Genomic DNA, 19,548 nt, shown 5'->3' on the forward strand with positions numbered 1-19,548 from the left:
CATTTGCACTGTTAAATTTTTATATAACTTTAATGCACATAAAAATCAGCTGCTTGTTTAAGTGAAAATACATTGATGTTTTTTTTGCACTAATAAAGTTGTGGAGTTGTAAAGTATTTTGTCTAGTGTCAATTATATCGTCAGTTATATCGTTATCGCAAATTTTCAAATTATATTTGAAAAAAAAAATTTTTGGTCATATCGACCTGCTCTAGGTGGGAATGAATCTATACATGAGAAATAAAAATAATAATAATAACAAAGCACTATTACCTTAATCTGTTCACTTTCAGATCCTGAATCAGCTTGGAATACACTTTGTAACGGCCACAACATGAAGCTATTTTACTGTTGATTTATCATGTGTTTGTGTTGGAATGGACAGCTTGAGCCTCTGCTATATTGGAGTATAGTGAGAACCCAGGGCGCTTTATAAGGACGTGGACGGATACCTTTTGCGTTACTATGAGACGCCTCGGGTGTGACAAATCGTCGGTATATTACGCGTTGGGAATGATAATGCCCTGAGTCATGCAGTCTAAAAACTGTGAAAGAATGAAACTGCTTATGAAATGATTGAGGGTGAAAGACTCCTGAATACCAGTAAGTTGCAGTGAAGTAGAAATTCAGACAAGGAAAATGTCAGTCAAAGCAAAGTAGAGAGCAAATGAAAAGAATGAAGGGATAATTAAAATGTACATAAAACAAATGAAAACAAAAAAAAACAACAAATAAAAACAAACACAACCCTAGAAATCGGTACACATTTCCTGCTTTTTCCATTTTTAGGGTGTTTTTTTTCCAGTTACAGAGATAGAGCTACACAGTCCTTAGAAAAGAATACTTTTCATTATCTTCATAGGTCAACTAATAAAGATGTTTGTTTTTAACTGAGCTATCAAGACTCAAATACAACAAGGAACTGTTCAAAAGCCACCAATAAGGAAACAGCGGACTATGGAGTCAACAAAGAACAGGACACAGATCCCAGGGGACGTTCATCACACACAGTCGTGCCTTGATGCTCAGATGCACAAACGTCTCAATGTGTTTTCAGCTGAGAGTTGGAGTACGCTGAAGCTGTGGATCAACTCATCTGAAGATGCAACTGCATTTTGTATGTGGCTGCGACAGGAGCCATGGAGACAAGACGGAAATAGACGCAGGCACTTAGGAAACAGCAAACATGATCAGAGCTGAGAAAACGAAGCACGATGCATGCTTGGACATGATGTGCCTGCACCGAAAAACGTGGCTGATTACGTAAGGCCAATGCATATTGAATTATCTCTGTACTGTATTGTGTCAGTGAAGACGCACCCCCCACCCCGAACCCCCACTCCCCGAACTCAAACACGGGTATATTCAGGGCATTGTGGTTCTGCTTCCTTTCACTGCTGTGTAGGAGTAGAATTAGACCAAGCTGATGCAGTGTGGCAGTGGTGTGAAGGCTTGAGTGAAGAAAAGAGCAGGAGCGAGAAGCACAAAAACAAGACAGGAAAACTGAAGGAGAAGCGAGAGGGGGGAGGGGTTAGTAATGGTGAGGAGTGGGTGAAGTGGGCTAAGTTAATGGTTGGAGGATATTACATACAGCGATAATGAGAGGGAGGGACAGCTTAATTAGGGGGATGATAGACACTGGGAAGCAAAGCTAAAGGGTTATATGGAGCAAGAGCTCTATTACAGAGGGGAGTTGGGGACATCATAATCCCTGTGGCCTTATAAGTAATTACTATGTGATAGTGAGAGAGAATGGTAAAACCTATCTACTGTCAGCAGAATTGGAATTAACTCCCTAACGGTTCCTTTACTGCAGCATCGTTTAATATGTGTGTGTGTATGTGTGTGTCCGTGCGCGTGTGTTAGCTGCACTTCTAGCCTTTAAAGATTTAAGTGGGTGACTTTCAGAGTGAGCGCATTTGTGCATATTGAGGGCATTTTTTTTCAGGCTGCACTTCTATAAAGAGTGAAACGGTTTAGGTGTAGGAGATGCGTTTAAGGGTGCAGGACTGTGTAACACCCCTCCTCTGGGCGTATGGATATAAAATCAGCAGGAGGTAAGGTTAGTGTACTTGAAAATTTTAACCCAGCAAGCAGGCTGGCATGTTTTTTCCCCCTGTCCCACAGACCGATGCGCAGTAACACGCTGCTCACCTGCTGTGGTACAGCAACATTCACCTTGTTAGGCAGAAGAAGACTTAGACTAACATTACAGGTCCCTGACGATCACTAGCTCCAGTGCTGCACACAGTAATTTAGCAAGCTGTGTACTGTGAGTTCAAGCAGACCATTTTTACTCACCAAAGTAAGTCTCTGACCTGACCTGAAGAAATTCAAATTTCTTCCACTTCGTGTTGCTGTGGCTGAACCAGGTCAGATGTAATTACGGACCTGCTGAGCGGCAAAAGATTTATCAGCCACCGACTAAGTGCAACACCCTCCACTGAAACGCTCGGAAAAGAAGTGAGCAACACAAAAATAACGTGAGACTGTGTGTGTGTGTGTGTGTGTAACCGCTTTATCAGGTGTGTTGGGTGTGGCACCGTACAAAGTGTTGCATTTAGAGTACTATATCCTTTCTCAATAAGCTGTCAAGCCGAAAGTATGGGTTTCACGCCACAGGGTAAAAGACTCTGAACAAACTACACTACAAAGTACTCTAACAGGTTACCTGTGGTAAAGTAACTACCACTGCTGTGGTTGAATAAATATCAATTTTTGAAAGCAGTAACACAAGCTGAGCACACCAAGCTTACACAGAACTACTGGCATCAGCTGCAGTCCACAACTGTTGATTGCTCTGTAAGTAATCTAAATATCTATTATTTTACTTCATAATTCATTAAATAAAGTACGCTGTGTACTTCCTGGGTTATTTCTGGCTTACTACCATGCTCAGTCACCACCGAAACACTCAGAATTACAATCCAACAGCAATGAGTCTGTGTTGAGTAAATAGACAGAAATTTGCATCGTTCTGCTATTTGTGACTATTACTGAATAGATTATACACAAACTGCACCTCATCAAACACAGGAAGCTGTGGTACAACTTTGGTAACGATAAAAAAGCATCTTTGTCAGTTGAATAAACAGCTGTGAAAATGTATTTATAACTAGAAAAGTTACATTTTAGAGTTTTGAACACACTTGTGTCTTTATACTGTACATTGCTGCAGGACCTTCGTTCAGCCTCTGTCTGAAACGCTCCATTTTAAACTGTTACTCAGACAGTTCATGACCGATGTAGAAACCTAAAGAACTGTTGACTACAAATCGTCAGTACAGCCGCTAACAAGAAGTTTTATCCTGATAGGACTTCACACTGTGCCTCTGAGTGAAGATTCAACATGTGAATACTGCTGAAATCACAGAATCACCAAGACTTTAAAGTGTGGCCGGAGATTTTGTCAGTGAACCTCTTTTTGTTATAAAATCAGGATTTAGCAGTGAAAAAAAGAAGCCTGGAAAACGGTGTGAAACTAGAGAGACTATTAGTCTTCAGTTCAACATTTACGATGTTACGCTGGTGCTGAAACATGGAGTTTGACATGAGTGCGTGTTGGCCACCTTGTAATATACTGCTGGGAGAAGCTGGGCTCTAGTGTTTCTAATGAAGCACTCAGGTCACTATCAGTGTAAAAGTGGGACCCTGTCAAAACCAGATCACTACATCTGTGCTTGCTGATCCACCAGCTGTGGGATAAAGAAGAGCTGGCCTCTAAGAAGACCAACACACCAAGTATGTGCTGCTTGTTGAATGATGTAATTAAACACATCCACACACCGCTTGATTTTTGTTTGTTTTTTTCATTCTAAAACATTATCACTTTGCTGCTTGTGAGTTTTCTTTGGTGCTGGTTAAAATGCCTTTGGCAAGCAAAATTATTTCTCTACAAAGAAAAAACCTTGACCTCTTTTTGGGCACACACACTCCACACTCCACACATGGACATGCACCACAACTAAAACCACCAACAGAGCCTAACTGTGGGAAATATAGACTCAACTGTGACCCCATGACATTATTTTAAGTGAATACAATACTGTTGCCAGCCATGTATTCAACAAACTAGACAACTACCATAGGTGGAGACACTACTTGTTTCCATATCACCGCTAACTCAGCTGCCATGCTACTCAGTATGAAGACAGTGCTGAGAGTACAGTAATCAGATATACTGACTTGTATACTGGCTGACGGGTATACAGTTCGGCCTGAAATGTACTCGGGCACAGATAATGAGGACAGCAACAATGAGCCAAAAACAGAAGCAGCGCAGGTGCATGTGAGGCTGCAGCAGAAAAACAGAGTCATGTAAGCCAGGCTACACTCTGGTTTCAGTAAACTGCATACATAACAGAGCAGAACGAGGCTACAGGCCAATATTACAAAAAGAAAAAAACAAAAACTCAAAAAAGCAACCAATTTGTGTCATCAGCAGGAAAGATCTAACCTGGGGACTTTTGTGCAAACACACACACACACAGTTCATTACCTAGTGTTTGCTAATCCTGCTCCCGATGCTTCGACTGTTTAGTTAAGATAAGAACCTTTTGTTAAAACATGTGCAGCCCTGCAGTTTTTCCCCTGCTTATTTTCTGATTTACTAAAGAGATGTGAAAGAATCCTGCAGTTTCACTTTATATTTCAGAAAATCATTCACAAGATGAGTGAACGCGACATGAAAATGTTTCTCCCAGACACAGTTTGTGAGGCATTCAAGGCACTACAGGGCTACACTGTAAAAAAATTGTAATATAAAAGTATTTTATTGTGCATTTTACAGTTTTGTAGTGTTTTTCTAGAATATCATTAAATTTACATAAATAGACAGTGATTTTACATTTCAAATGTAAATTAACGTAAAATCACTGTAAATGTAATAAAACATAATTTTCTTGTTTTTTAAATATATTTGTGTGTACATATGCATATTTAGATTGTTAAAATACATTCACAAATGTATCATAATTTCACAAATATTTGTCCGTTATTTGAAAGATTGAACTGTTAAATTCAAATGTAATGCTATGGAAAAATATATAAAATGATTCTTATGAACTTTTTTTACATCAAATAATGTTATTTAGGGTGATCGTGGCTCAAAAGTTGGGAGTTCGCCTTGTAATCAGAAGGTTGCCGGTTCGAGCACCGGCTCAGACACTCTCGATGTATCCTTGGGCAAGACACTTCACCTACCACCTACTGGTGATGGCCAGAGGGGCCGATGGCGCGACATGGCAGCCTCGCCTCTGTCAGTCTGTCCCAGGGCAGCTGTGGCTACAGCTGTAGCTGCCTCCACCAGTGTGTGAATGTGAGAGTGAATGAATAGTGGTATTGTAAAGCGCTTTGAGGGTCTCGAAAAGCGCTATATAAATGCAATCCATTATTATTTAAACCAACTGTTAACTGTATATTTCTGTACATTTAAGTATTATTATTCATATTGCCGCATTCATTGACCTTGTTTATAGGTAATTTCATTGTTTAATCACATTAAAATGTTCCTAATTTAATGTTTAAAAGCACTTGAAAAGGGCAAAATCCCATGTAAAATTAGGGCAACAAACTGTATTGTCATTACTGAAAATAACCGTATTTTCATGGGAAAGTTATTTTCTGTTATTTTATGGTATTATTTTGGCGCCCCAGCTGCCAGAATATTACTGTTTTTGTAGGATTTTTTTTTACAGTGTACAGTGTCCTTACTGTTACTATCAAGTTAAAGAAATGTTACCTGCAAATGAATTTTTGTTTACTTCACAGCAAAAATGACAAAAAAGACTGACTCTGTGCTGAAGTGCATACAAACTAAACTAATGTGACTATTCACTGTTACATTGATTTTAGGCAAAATGTTATTATCTGTTGTTCATTTGGTGAGTTTCTTCATACAGCTGGTGAACAATGTAAAATAGTTCACTCTGCATAGACATACATGTTTACTGTGTGTTTTGTAACACAACCATATCACCCAAAGCATGTGCTACCAGCTGTCAAACAAAACTGTGACTTTGGAGACCTACTGCCAGACTGATATTTTTAAGTGCCATTTGCCTTGTCAGGCTGTTGGGATGATGGCTCATCATCCCAACAGCACTCACTGACTGACACACACACTGACGCACACATGTGTGCACACACAGTATTATCAGTTGTAAATTTCTTGCTAACATCAATAGGAAGGAGCTCTGTCCTTAGTTTGTCTTACGAATAATGGGTGTGCTGGTGTTACAGCGAGGCAGGCATTGATTTAACATAATGCACCACTGCGAGCTATGCACAACAATTGGCTGAAATGCTATTTATGTGTGTGTCTGAGCATGTGGGTGTGCGCACACAAGGAACCAATCAATGCATGTGTAGACAGGAAAAGATGCGAGCAGGAAGAGAAGGTGTAGTGAAAGAAAAGCAGAGGTGTTGGAGGTGAGGCCTTCCAACTAGAAGAAAACTAATGGCACTACCTTCAGTTTGGAATCCCACAGAGGAAGCTCTGGGTAATCTCTCAGCCTCACCTGTGAAGTCAAGAAGTTGGCACTTTAAAACTCTGCACCTCACTGTCTTATACAATCCTCAGATTTCATGACCTGTTCAAAGATTGCACCAACTCAAACTCGTTTGTCTGTTTAGTAGGGACCATGGGACCATTAAAATAGCATGTTAGGCAAGTGGACTGACCATTTGCAGGCCATTTGGGCATGTGATGGGCTTTCCATTGATTAAGTTCACTGGTCCCTGGCTGGCTACAATAGACACTTACAGATGAGTTGTCAAAAACAATCTATGCTCAAATGTGAATCAATGCTAAAATTAATATCAAATTACTATTTTCATTTGCAACAATATTGATGCTAACAGTGCCATCTTTGCCTCCTCCAGCTGACACATAACTTTACAGCACTGCTGCACACAGACAGGCACAGAGTAGTTAATATTCATAACACTGAACAACACAGTAGCATTAATTTAAAGAGGTCAGTAAAGCTCCGGTTTCAACAACATTGAAGTATTAAACAGTAATCAGAAATGTTAACCTGGCTGATGCACACATTTAAGTTAGTTTTTTAACTATTAGCAATTATCCGATAGCAAAATTAGTCATCAGTTATCACTAACGTAGTAGCTAGTGGACTGCAGGTCGCAGATGGAACATTGAGCCGTGACAGAGCAGATTAAAGACACACGAAGGACGTGTGTCTTTAATCTGCGGTGTGGTGTGGTTCTGGCTCTGTGGAGCAGCAAGGAAAACATAGCTGAGTGTGGAGAATTGATCTGAGCAAATAAAGAGTAAAATGCAGAGCAGAAACCAGATGGGTTTCAGGCCTGAAGAGCAGAGCTGAGGAACTGAAGGGCTGCAGATTCAGGGAGAAGCATGACAGGTGGATAAGAAAGAGGTTGCAGGCAGATGTTAATAAGATGATAAACCTTAAATTTTCAGTTTTAGAATGCAGTAAACCTGTTTATTTTAGTGTAACTAAAACTCATTTTTAGTCAAGTTTTTCCATAATGTTCTTCTTCGACAGTATCTTAATACATGCTCATCCAGGTGAGTTAATCCCAAAAGGTTGATTCTGTTCATCTGGACGGAGCGTTTTCAGTGGGAGAAACGTTTCATCACTCATCCAAGTAACTTCTTCAGTCTCAGCTGACTGCAGGTTTCCCCAACCTTATAAACAGTACATTTGCACAATGACTAAAACCAGCCCCCTGAATGAACAATGGGTTGTCATGACCACTGACTAACAAACACTGATCAAAGATCACTGATCATGTCCATGGGGAAATCAGGTTTCCCCAAACTGTTTATAAGGTTGATGAAACCAGCAGTCAGCTGAGACTGAAGAAGTCACTTGGATGAGTGATGAAACGTTTCTCCCGCTGAAAACGCTACGTCCAGATGAACAGAATCAACCTTTTGGGGTTCTTCTACAATAATTAAATAATTAAATGTATTGTGTTGTTTGCTATACTCTTAGTTTATTAGTAGATTCTAAAATATATTTTACCTTAAGGATGTGTAATGAAATGTTCTATTTTCTTTCTTATTTTTTAAAATCTAACTTATAATTGGAAGAATTAGTTGAAAATTATGTTAATTTTGGAAGAAATTATCTCTTTACTATAGTTTCTCTTGTTACAGGATGGGGTCAAAGTCTTACTGTGGGATTGAAAATGGTATTGTAACAAAATAATGGCCTAACCTTTAACAAGCTGTAGCTAAGTGAAGGGCAACTGGTTGGCAAGTGGTTGCAGGATGTTGCTGGCAGTTGATAGCTGAAATTGGTCACGAAAAGGTACAAGGTCCTGCAACAAAAACCACCTTGCAATTGCTTTGGTCATTGACTGGAGTGGTTGCGCAAACCGGAAACTGAGAATGCTTCCCTTCAAACTAAAAGTTGTAAGTTGAAATGTGCTGATTTCTTTAGTAAGGCACATTTGTACTTTGACGAGGAACAGTCTCTGTTTCAGGTTTGCAATATAATACACAATACAAGATTCACTACACCTCTGTGGTTAGTTTTTGAGTGTTTGCAGACAAGTTGGCATCTTCTACGCAAACTATCGGCAACCACTGTAATCTGCTCGCAACCAAAGCAATTACAAGATGGTCTTTGGTGCAGCACCTTTCTTGCAACAGATTTTACCTGGCAGCAACCAGTAACCTCCAGCAACTACTTCCCAACCAGTCGAGGAACACACATTTTTCCCTAGTGTCTGGGTTGGCAGGGTTCGTCAGCTAGTCTCTGGGCCCATGTGACCTGCGTGACCAAGTCTAAACTTGCAGCCTCTTCAATGGCCACCAAGGGGTGATCACTCTTTAAATAAATTGTCTTCTGCCAATTGACATGGTAGTTGTTAGACTTGAAACAGTAGTTAACACTGAGCAAAGGGACCAATGTCTCTCCTGGGGTTTTTCGACATTTATGTAAGTGTAAGCTGAGCTGAGAATTTCCAACTTTGGAGCAAAGAGTAAAATAGAAGAGTGACAATCTCCCTGAGGGAGAAGGGAAGCGAAAGAAATGTCATTCTTCCTCCTTTACATCTGTGCTGAGCCTGAACCTAGACAGACTGAAGACAGACAAGCGTGGTGAATATTGAGTAAGTGACCTTTTGAGATAAGGCCTGGAAGGTCGTTATATTCACTGTCATCACTGTCATGAGGACTGTAACAATGGATCCATCATCATCAATCATTATTTCACAGACTGTGGAAAAAGTTTGGGGAAAGAGAACTAGTGAACTTTGAAAAAACAGGTAAACAGTCCAAGTCAGTTACAACTTTATGGGAACCTAATAATACCTCAACATTAACCATACCTTGATGGAGGTTTGAGTGTACAGCTTTAGGTTAAAACTAATTAGAGAAGTGCAAGAGAAGTGTACTATTAGTATAGTAACATTTCATCCACTAGTTATAGCCATCTATAAGAATCCCCAGTCCATACCCTCATAACCTTTAGCTTGGCAGGCCTGTGTGTGTATGACAACTCTGTCTGAGTAGGTATTTGTCTATGGAGAGGGGTTTTCCAATGATGCAAACCTGCTCCTGTACAGTTCTTCAAAATCCCCAAATAACTCCCAGTTTTTTATCTAGCATGTTTATCTTGCACTTGATGCTACTTCATGCATTATGCATATTATTATGTGTAATATGAAAACTGTTTGTTATGTTTACATGTGTTTATTTATTTTACTGCAGCAAATAGGAGCAGAAGTTCAAATTTCATTGTATTCCTAAATACAGGGACAGTAAGGACTTTCTGATTTTTGCACTTTGCTAAACATGGATGATGCTGTGCAGCTGTCGAACGCTGACTGGTTGACAAGTGGGCCACAACAGGGAAGGGAACAGCAGAGTTCACCAGGAATGGGAGAAGCACACAAAACAACACATCAAAGATTTAAAAAATACAGTTCGAACACACTGTGACTGCACTGGACACTTTTCATTGTTTTTAACACTTTGTTTCTCTTCACCCCTTTGTAGGTTATAACTTTGCTCTTCTCTCTGACTGGCTGATGGCCCAACAGCAGCACAAGCAACAGTAGCCCACAGACTGCTTGTACCACATATTTTTTACACTGGCCCCATTTGACAACAAGTAAACAGGCTGTTCATAAATGCTAAAGAAACCAGGCACCACCACCTCTGAACCACCGCTTCTTCTTTAGCCTGCATCAGTTCTAACCAAGTTTATCCAATAAATTGGCAACTTGGGGTATATTGTTGTATGAATGTGCACCTTACAGCACAGGTTTCCACTCTGCTGCCCATGGCTTCACTACATTACTTTTTAAATAATATTGGACTCTCATTCACTGTTACTCTGTGCTATTCTTTAGTGCTATATCACCAATATCTCCCCTTTCTTCAAATCTCTGGACAACCATTAGACAAGTGCTGTTTTTTAGCTTAAGGATGTACAAAAAACTATATTTCAATGTGTAAAGTCAGGGTTTGGAAGAAGTAATAAGTTTGGTATAAGACATAAAAGCACCTCAGTTAACACAACAGTTACTCTCAAGGGACAATGAATGTGTGAGGTTCTCTTAAAATAGTTTTTATGTTAGCCTACCGGACACTATGGAGCCGCTAGCCTACTTATACCCAAGTCACAGCCACTAGCTGAAGTTAAGAGCAGGTAACTTTCTCGAGGTTTCCATCGTGTCGCCTGAATAATGGAACGAGTCCTGAAACGGCGCTAGCTAAAGTACCAGCATTACTTCCCAACTAAGCCGGGAGTCACGTCTATCAGGGAGAGCGATAACGCTTCCATTCATTTCCCCCTCCGGAGCTACTTACTTTTCCCGTTTCCGTCGCCCCTTTTCCCGGCGTGTGTCGCCTCAGTTTTTCCCTCCTCTCCTCCCTCTGGTACCGAGATGGAAAGAGGGAGAGAGGAAGAGAGGATGGAAGAGGAGAGTCAGGTCCAGGCGGAGGAAGATGAGAGACGAGGCGCGCCGCTAAAAGCTCCCACCGCACCGGGAGCTCACAGCGGAGGAGCAGGCGGTAACACGGCTCAGATCCGTTTACCCAGCCTGATATATCGCCATTATGTGGGTCAGAGATGAAGCATTCATCTCCAGTTTTCATCGCACAAGTTCATATTCATTCCGTGTGACGGTATAATCCGAAAGGGGGGGGCATGTGTGTTAACCTATATTTGGTACAGGAGAGCCCACTGACACACTTGAAGTGTTTGAAGTGGAAGAGAAAGACATTGCGTCTCTTATAGACAGGAGCAGAAGATTAGCTGAGATGAGGAGATGGTCTGAATACTTTATGGACGTGGCGCTGTTATAAATTAGGAAATGCAGTTTCCAGTTTCACTGATATCTATTTGATCTCCTTAAAGCATACTTAGATCTTATTTTCTAGAGCAGACATAGCCCTGCACAGACGGACTAACATTAGCTGATCTTTTTTCTTATGATATTTTACATCAAAGCAGGAAATGCAGAGCTGGAATCAAAATAATGAATGATGGCTGCTTTCTGTTTAGGTGTGCTGAGCTTCTGCTCAACTCAGATAGGCTTAGAAGCAACGCGCTACACTTTTGTGCTGCTATTGATGTTATAATAAAAGAAATGCAACACAAGATTGTAGGTTAGGTCACAATATCTTATTGCGCCAAATATATTGACATTTATCACACTATACTTAGCTCATACTGAGTTAGTTTCAGTACTTGAGGCGTTTTCACACCTATAGTTCATTTAGTCTGGTCTGATTCGGTTTTTACTGTGATTTGGTTTCTTTTCACAGCGAGAAATCCAAGCAAACCAAAATGCATCACTTAAAACTACATTAGAAATTCAGTATGGTTTTTGGGACAGATGTGTCTGGGGCAGGAGGAGTAAAAGTGAAAACAGGAAAAAGGTGTTGTGTTCAGAACTATCAGAGAACATGGAGAGTTTAAGTTCATTTCATGGCTTTTTGCTAGCCCAACAGATCTTTTCATGCATGTAGTACCTTGCTGAATCCCAGAATACAAAGCATGCACAGCATATGGGAGGTTGAGGTCTGCAACTGTTTGAATCAGTTGCCAACTTCAAAGTAACCTTGCTGCATCGAGATGGCGAAAGAACAGCAATGCGAATGACTCAGTCGCCTTTCGGTCTGCGATCAGTTTGTGATTGAATGGGGTCAAGTTGGCAGTTACATTAAATCTGTTTGCGATATTACAGTAATTAACTGATAAATATACCAAAATCACAAATCTGTTACACAGACATTCACGTTAACTGCTTACATTCAGAGTCCAGCCAGAACCTCAGAGATCTGAAATATAAATTCCTTTTTACAAACAGTACAGTCAAAGACCTGATGCTGTGACAAACACTGTGGTTGCAAAAGCTTTTTTTTTCCCTGTAGTCGAATAGAAAAAACAGTTTCTGTCTCTATCTCTATAAAAACACTTTCCTGATGAATTTATGGGCTCCGTAATTTGTTTTGGGTCAAGTTGAATAAAAAATAAATAAATAAATGCTTAAATCTTGGTCATATTATGTTTCAAGAATTGTCTGAGAATTGTCTGTGGCATAAAACCACATGCTCTTTGGCTGATGACTTGCCAATCACAAGTCATTAGTCAATAAATATGCAGTTTCACAGTTAGACCCACTGCTCATCGTCACGTCTGTGTTATCTGCTACTAAGATGGGGACAGCACATCCGGAGAATTTAATACTGTCTATGGTTGCCTCCCACCAGAGGGTTGACAGTGTTGCATGCTCAACATCTGGTCTCTGTAAATGCTTGTAATTAGTGAAAAAAATGAAAGCAGTCACCAGGCAACCACCAATTTTTCCTAGTCACAAGCAGGTTACCATCCTATTTTTACTCTAGTGTCACAGGAACTAGTGAAGCCCTGTTGAGAAGCCTTGAGCTGAGAGTTTTCACTGTTGCCATCTTGCATCTTGGTCAAATGGATATTACAGGTGACGTGTTTAGCTGGATGTCCAGGATGTGGTGCAGGGGTTGGTCAGCATCAGTTAGCTATCCACAGATTTCACTTAGAGCTACAGACAAAACCTTTTCATCAGATGATGGAGGAATCTGAGAGAGTGCAAAAATGAGTTTGTAATTGTTTTAAATTAAAAACGGTGACTCTCCAGTCACCATACCCTGATTTAGCTTTCTCCTTGACTATAAACAAGATCTTATATAAAAGAACATCATATTGTGCTTAATAAGACTTAAAACTACTGACTGAAATCCGTAAGAAAAGTGTTTCTTCAGATTAACTATCCAGGGTGTCGAGGGTCATGTTCTCATAAATTTCTGTACATCCGCAGGTCTTTTATAAAATGAAGAAGTCATGTGTTGCTGGTGTAATCCGATTACTTTTTTCAAGTAACGAGTAAAATGAGGTATTACTATTGCAAAACAAGTGATTAGATTACTGTTACTTTCCCGTAAGCGTGCTGCGTTACTGTGTTACTAAACCATAATTTTGTTTGTGCGACGTCCGTGGTACCAGACGTGTGCAGATCAACAATGGGTAATATGGTGTGCAGGAGAGAGTACGACCGTGCAGCATTTAATGCTTGGAAGTACTGACATTACTTTGAGTTTGACTCTGTAAAAAGTGACAAAAACATCAGCGTCTGCTGTTCACTCTGCGTGGGAAGAAAACTTTTTTCTACCGCGAAAAATTTAACTTCAAATCTGAGCGAGCACCGAGCACACTGCCATGGGAATGTGATGTTCACAGAGAAACCCCCGGATCCTCCCACTGACATGACTGCTGTGGCACCGGGCAAACCTTCACCCGCCCCACTCCTGCTAAACAGGTGACAATAGATTTAAGAGACAGGACTTAGTGCTGCTCAATCTTTGATTTTATTTATTTTCTGCTGTGTTTTACTTGAATCTATTTGAAAGAGTGAATGTAAACATAAAACATAATTTTAGTTTATAATCTGGAATATGCAGAAAATAAGTTTAACAATGTTCAACAGAGAATGTTGCATAAAATTAAATTTTTACTTAATGCAATGTGCATAAAGTTAAAAGATTCAGACTAATAAAAACAATTTCATATGATGGATTATGCAGAAAAATAGAATTGGGCTGAAAGGTCTGTTGCTTTATTATGTATTCAGGTTGTGTATCATGTTTTTAAAAAGTAATAAAGTAAGTAACAAATTCTCCAAAAGTTGATTCTGTTCATCTGGACGTAGCGTTTTGTGGGAGAAACGTTTGTCACTCATCCAAGTGACTTCTTCAGTCAGACTGAAGTCAGTGAAATCAGTAAAGTAATGGGATTACTTTCTTTGAGAGTTAATCAGTAATTAGTAACTAATTACTTTTTTCAAGTAACTTGACCAACACTGGTCATCACACAGAATGAAAGTTTAAGGTTTTGTGGCTTCACTCTCTGGACCAGGATGCTACATGCATCTTTTATACAGTCTGTTCTGTGAGAGTGTGTTTGTACAGTTGGAGCCAGCGCACACATACCTGCTGATGCTCCCAGGAAAATAAAATATTAAAGTTGTTTGTTTTTATCTGTTGTACAAATATGTACAGTAGCCCTGACCAAACTCTTTTCCCTGTAGACATGAGCCACTTTTTGTGATTTTCAACAATATACCTTTTTAAGGTATGTTACAGGAAATCAAATTTAACATGAGATGAATTACGAATGTTTGAACTTCCTGTTTTTTCTATAATTAATATAGTGTCTTCAAAAATTATGTTATCACTAAAAATTGCAGACATGTAACTAGAAAACATTTGTAAAAAGCAGTGAGCATGCAGCAGTGTTATCCTTTGTGAACAGACCTCCTGTCCTGATGCATTATGATCAGCAGCTTCACCAAAACAATATGGAGGCTGTGTACATGTGGGCTCACTAAAAATACTTTCACGGAAGAGCGCTATCGTTAATGGTTTATTTATGCTGTGGTACAGCCTAATGTCTAATAAAAATGCTCTGTTTCTAACTTTTCCTTCTATTTCTTGCTTTACCTTTTTTCATGCTCCTGTTTTAATTTATGTTTGTTTTATTCATATCCATGTGACATAGAAACCTGCTTAGTCCCTTTGAGTCATGCCCAGCTGCGTGAGCAAATGAACCAAGACCACAATGGATCAAAAGATAGGTGAGCAGCCAGCAGTTTCATTTATATGACAATGAGCAGTAGCCCTTAGTACAGAGTGGCCTCACGGGGCCTGTCAGGGGGACTCCTCACAGCATCAGCTGCACTGTCCAGTACAAGCTGCGGATTTGAAATTGGTCCACACTGTGAAAGACATTTCAAGTAGACAGGAGACTTAAAACTGATTACAAAACCATCACTGCTTGCTGCTCCTCCACCTGGTGGCCTCTTAAAGGCAGCTGCATAGCTTTCATGGGCTGAAACTCTAAACAACGGCAAGAGCACGATCAGAATATGGAGAAAAAGTTTGAAATGTGCTGTTAGCAAGCAGTTTTATCTAAAAGACGATAAGTACACAGCATGCATTCACAACAGCCAGAGGAATGAAAGGTTACTGTCTACACTGCTAGAAGTCAAACTAATTATGTGATGGCAGTATACCTTTTTGAAAGCTAAAACATGTGTATGCATTCCCAAGTGGTAAAAGGGAGATAAATGGACACATTTCTGGTAGTCCGAGTTCAAAGAAATGAGTCTGTAATGAAAATAAATAGCTTTTAATGTATTTTGTCTTGTGTGAGCCACAGTGGTGCAAAGGTTAGCACTGACAGACAAAGATGGTACAAACAAAAAGGAGCCAAGGAAGGAAGGAGGGAAAAAGATAAGACAAAGACCAAAAACGTCGCAGTTTATACGAAACAGCTTTTCTGTCTGATTTTAAGATAGAGCCACATCCACCACAGCGTTTAAAAAGGATTCTGAAACTTTTTCAAACAACCTCGTTTGTCCTTCAAAACATGTTGTTCTTTGTTTGACATCATGTGCTCTATGCAGTGGCTTATTCAGTGCAAAAACATAAAAAAATTTACTGCTGCTTGTTCTTTACAAACCACACCGAGCAGAAGCAGCTCTGGTTCTGGCTTTTATACATAATCTTCTCACATAGTGTTTGAATGTTTCTAGGCTATAATTCAATTCAATTCAATTCAATTTTATTTATACAGCGCCAAATCACAACAAGAGTCGCCTCAAGGCGCTTTATATTGTAAGGTAGACCCTACAATAATACATATAGAGAAAAAAAACCCCAACAATCATATGACCCCCTATGAGCAGCACTTTGGCGACAGTGGGAAGGAAAAACTCCCTTTTAACAGGAAGAAACCTCCGGCAGAACCAGGCTCAGGGAGGGGCGGGGCCATCTGCTGCAACCGGTTGGGGTGAGAGAAGGAAGACAGGATAAAGACATGCTGTGGAATAACAAGTGTGATTCAGCAGAGAGGTCTGTTAACACATGTTGAGTGAGAAAGGTGACTGAAAAGGAAATACTCAATGCATCATGGGAATCCCCCAGCAGCCTACGTCTATTGCAGCATAACTAAGAGAGGATTCAGGGTCACCTGGTCCAGCCCTAACTATATGCTTTAGCAAAAAGGAAAGTTTGAAGCCTAATCTTAAAAGTAGAGATAGTGTCTGTCTCCTGAATCCAAACTGGAAGCTGGTTCCACAGAAGAGGGGCCTGAAAACTGAAGGCTCTGCCTCACATTCTACTTTTAAATACTCTAGGAACAACAAGTAGGCCTGCAGTGCGAGAGCAAAGTGCACTAATAGGTGAGCACTAACCCTATAACACAATTAAACAGTAATACTTTAGCCTCTGTGCCTTTAGCAGATTTCCTGTATGTACTAAAACACTGGGCTGCACACACAGCACTTCACAGCTGCCATGAAGCTCCTGGTGTGCAGTTTTTCTGCTGATGTTAATCCCAGAGGACGATTGAAACTGCATTTACTGCATTTACAACTTATATCTACACTATATGTTATCTCATATTGTTTCCTCACCTGCCATAACCATGTTACTACAAATATGTCCAACAGTTGACAGATGTTATAAAAGCCTTTTATGTGACCAGAGGCAGAGCTTCTGGTCTAAGTCATCATACTGTAGGTGGTAACACTAAAAGTCACCTTATATTTTGGGAAGCACCAAAACAGATTTTAGGTTTAGGGTTGGTGGTATTCACTAATCATGTATCACTAATGATTCACTAATGATGACTTAAAACTTGGATGGCTAAATGAAAACTCCCACGAGATGATGATGAGATGATGATGAGATGATGATGAGATGATGCCTCGTCTGTCTGCCCACACGTGACTACAGAAGCGTGTGAGACTGGTGATTACTGTTTGGTTTGTGGTTTTGTAGTTGCAGCGTTACAGGGTTGCAACTTGATGTGCATATTAGTCTGTTATTAATAGTTATTGATAAATGTAATTAAAACTTGTGTTTGCACTTTTTATATCCATGTGTGACCACTGTTTTAAATACAGTGCTCTAAAAAGGCATCAGGCAGCATGCTTGTAGTATGTGTGGCATAATCAGCTGGGATATGATCGTTTCAGACAAACTGCCCATGCGTTGATAATTAACTTAAAAGGTACGACTCTTCCAACTCTTTTTGTGTTACAGTATTTCTTTAGTTGCTGCTCTCTGGGCAGTGAAGGCCACAATTATCTTCATTCATCAGTCTACAATCTACATTCTGTCCGTCAGGCTGTGACAGAAAGATGGACAGTCCGGCTTTTGTTACTGTCAGTGCCTCTTGAAAATGAAGCACCCCTTATTTTATCTCCTTCGCCTTTTTTTCCTCCCCCCCACCTTTCTTTTTTTTTTTTTTTTTTTTAAAAAGGCAGACAGAAAGACCATGCCCCAGAAATTCAGCATTGAAGATGGGTACCAATTCGCTGTCAGCACTGCTGCCTGTCCTCCAGGGACCTAGCCTGAATACAGCACCATCATTTTCTTTCTTTTAGGTCTGGACACACACACACACACACACACACACACACTATGCATACATACACACACACACACAGTTGCGGCTGTGTAGTTTGCAGCTCATTTACCATGCCTTTTCAACTGCATTATTATTATCTAAGAGCCTTGGATTTGTGTGGTCCTCTGTCAGTGCGCTGCATTTTCAGGCTCTCTGAAGCCTCAGTGAGTGAGACAGAGATGACTTTGGAGATGCTGTTGCTGATGACAGCTGGCCAGTCACATAATTGGCTTGTCGACATGTCACTCCCCATCACTGATGTTTCCATTGGAGCAGAACACTGGTCTTGGGGAAAGGAATCCGCTGCTACATCTATAATTCAACTGGGAGTCAAACTGTCTACAGCCAGCAGTTTTTACTTGGCAAAACTTGCAGCTTATAGTATTTGGCACATGTATGAGTTATAATGTTGCTGCGGGGTTTGTTTCATACCAGGTCAGCAGGAGCAGTAATTGGGGGGCTAAATTGCTTTTTTTTTCAGACTGTGAAAAACAATTGTGTACTTATAAAAGAAAACTCTGTTTTGTAGCAGAATCTCTACTGCGCAGTGTAGTGCTCAACTTACTGCTCAGAAGATGAAGCCTCAGTCAGCAAAATGATCCATCTGTCCATTACTGTCAGTGCCCGTCTGCATCACAATTTTCCAGTTTCATCCTATTACTGGATTAAATCTCTTCCCATGAGCAAACTGATGGGTTCACCTGGACAGGAGAAAAAGAATTCAAATGATACGTTTAGAATAACTTGCTAACACAGGATCCACCAGTATATCTATGTATGCACGTGCAACAACATGTACAGCTGTGGTCAGAAATGTATATGCATTCATCATGGCAATGAATATCATAATAATTTTGGGCTAAGTGATTTCTGTTCCTTTATCCAGAGAGGAATGATTGTACAGAAGAAGTATACATACAAGCTCAAATATATCAAACCACTCACCTAAGTTGTTTAAATAATTGCTGCTCAAAGTTCTATAGTCTCTTTTAACTTGACAGCACAAAGGCCTGTTTCACTTGGTGACCATGACCGACTACATCTGGCATCACTCCTTAGATTGACCAATGCTCAGAATAATAGGAAAGTCCAAGGAACTCAGTGAAGATCTAACAAGCAGGGCTGTAGATGGGGGTTGATTAGAGAAGGTCAACACACACTTTTGGCAACACACTCCTCTGAACAGCTTGGTGCCAGATACCACAGCACACCGGATGGAGTGAAGTAAGTGGTTCATTGGGTCAGGGCTGTTTTGATCTCAACAAGGGCAGGTGGTCATAATGTTATACCTTATTGGTGTATATGTCTGGAACACATTCGAGGGCCGGTGTCCTGCAGGTTTTAGATGTGTCCTTGATCCAGCACAGCTGATTCAAATGGCTAAATTACCTCCTCAACATGTCTTGAAGTTCTCCAAAAGCCAGAAGTCAAACTAATCATTTGATTCAGGTGTGTTGACCCAGGGTGAGATCTAAAACCTGCAGGACACCGGCCCTTTAGGCCTGGAGTTCCACACCCCTGGTCTAGAACCTACCACAGCATGTTAACATGTCAAAATAATGAATTAAAGATGTAGATTATAAGCTTTTCTGTGTTA

General features: G+C 40.2%; 1 protein-coding gene across 4 annotated transcripts in view; it reads right to left on the bottom strand.

The window, feature by feature from the left end:
• klhdc8a (kelch domain containing 8A) overlaps positions 1–11,125 on the bottom strand; it is a 71,741-nt gene extending 60,616 nt beyond the window's left edge. For 2 of the 4 annotated variants that reach the window (XM_026169014.2, XM_080302142.1), the window contains exons 1-2: positions 10,808–11,125; positions 6,468–6,518 (exon numbers count right to left, since the gene is read on the bottom strand). The gene's annotated coding sequence lies outside the window, so the exon portion shown is untranslated. The remainder of the gene's footprint in view (positions 1–6,467; positions 6,519–10,807) is intronic. The other 2 variants (XM_080302144.1, XM_080302143.1) reach the window with 1 other exon arrangement.
• Between the last annotated feature and the right edge of the window lie 8,423 nt (positions 11,126–19,548).

This window comes from Astatotilapia calliptera, chromosome 5, assembly GCF_964374335.1.
Source record: "Astatotilapia calliptera chromosome 5, fAstCal68.1, whole genome shotgun sequence".
In the NCBI taxonomy this organism is placed as follows: Eukaryota; Metazoa; Chordata; class Actinopteri; order Cichliformes; family Cichlidae; genus Astatotilapia; species Astatotilapia calliptera.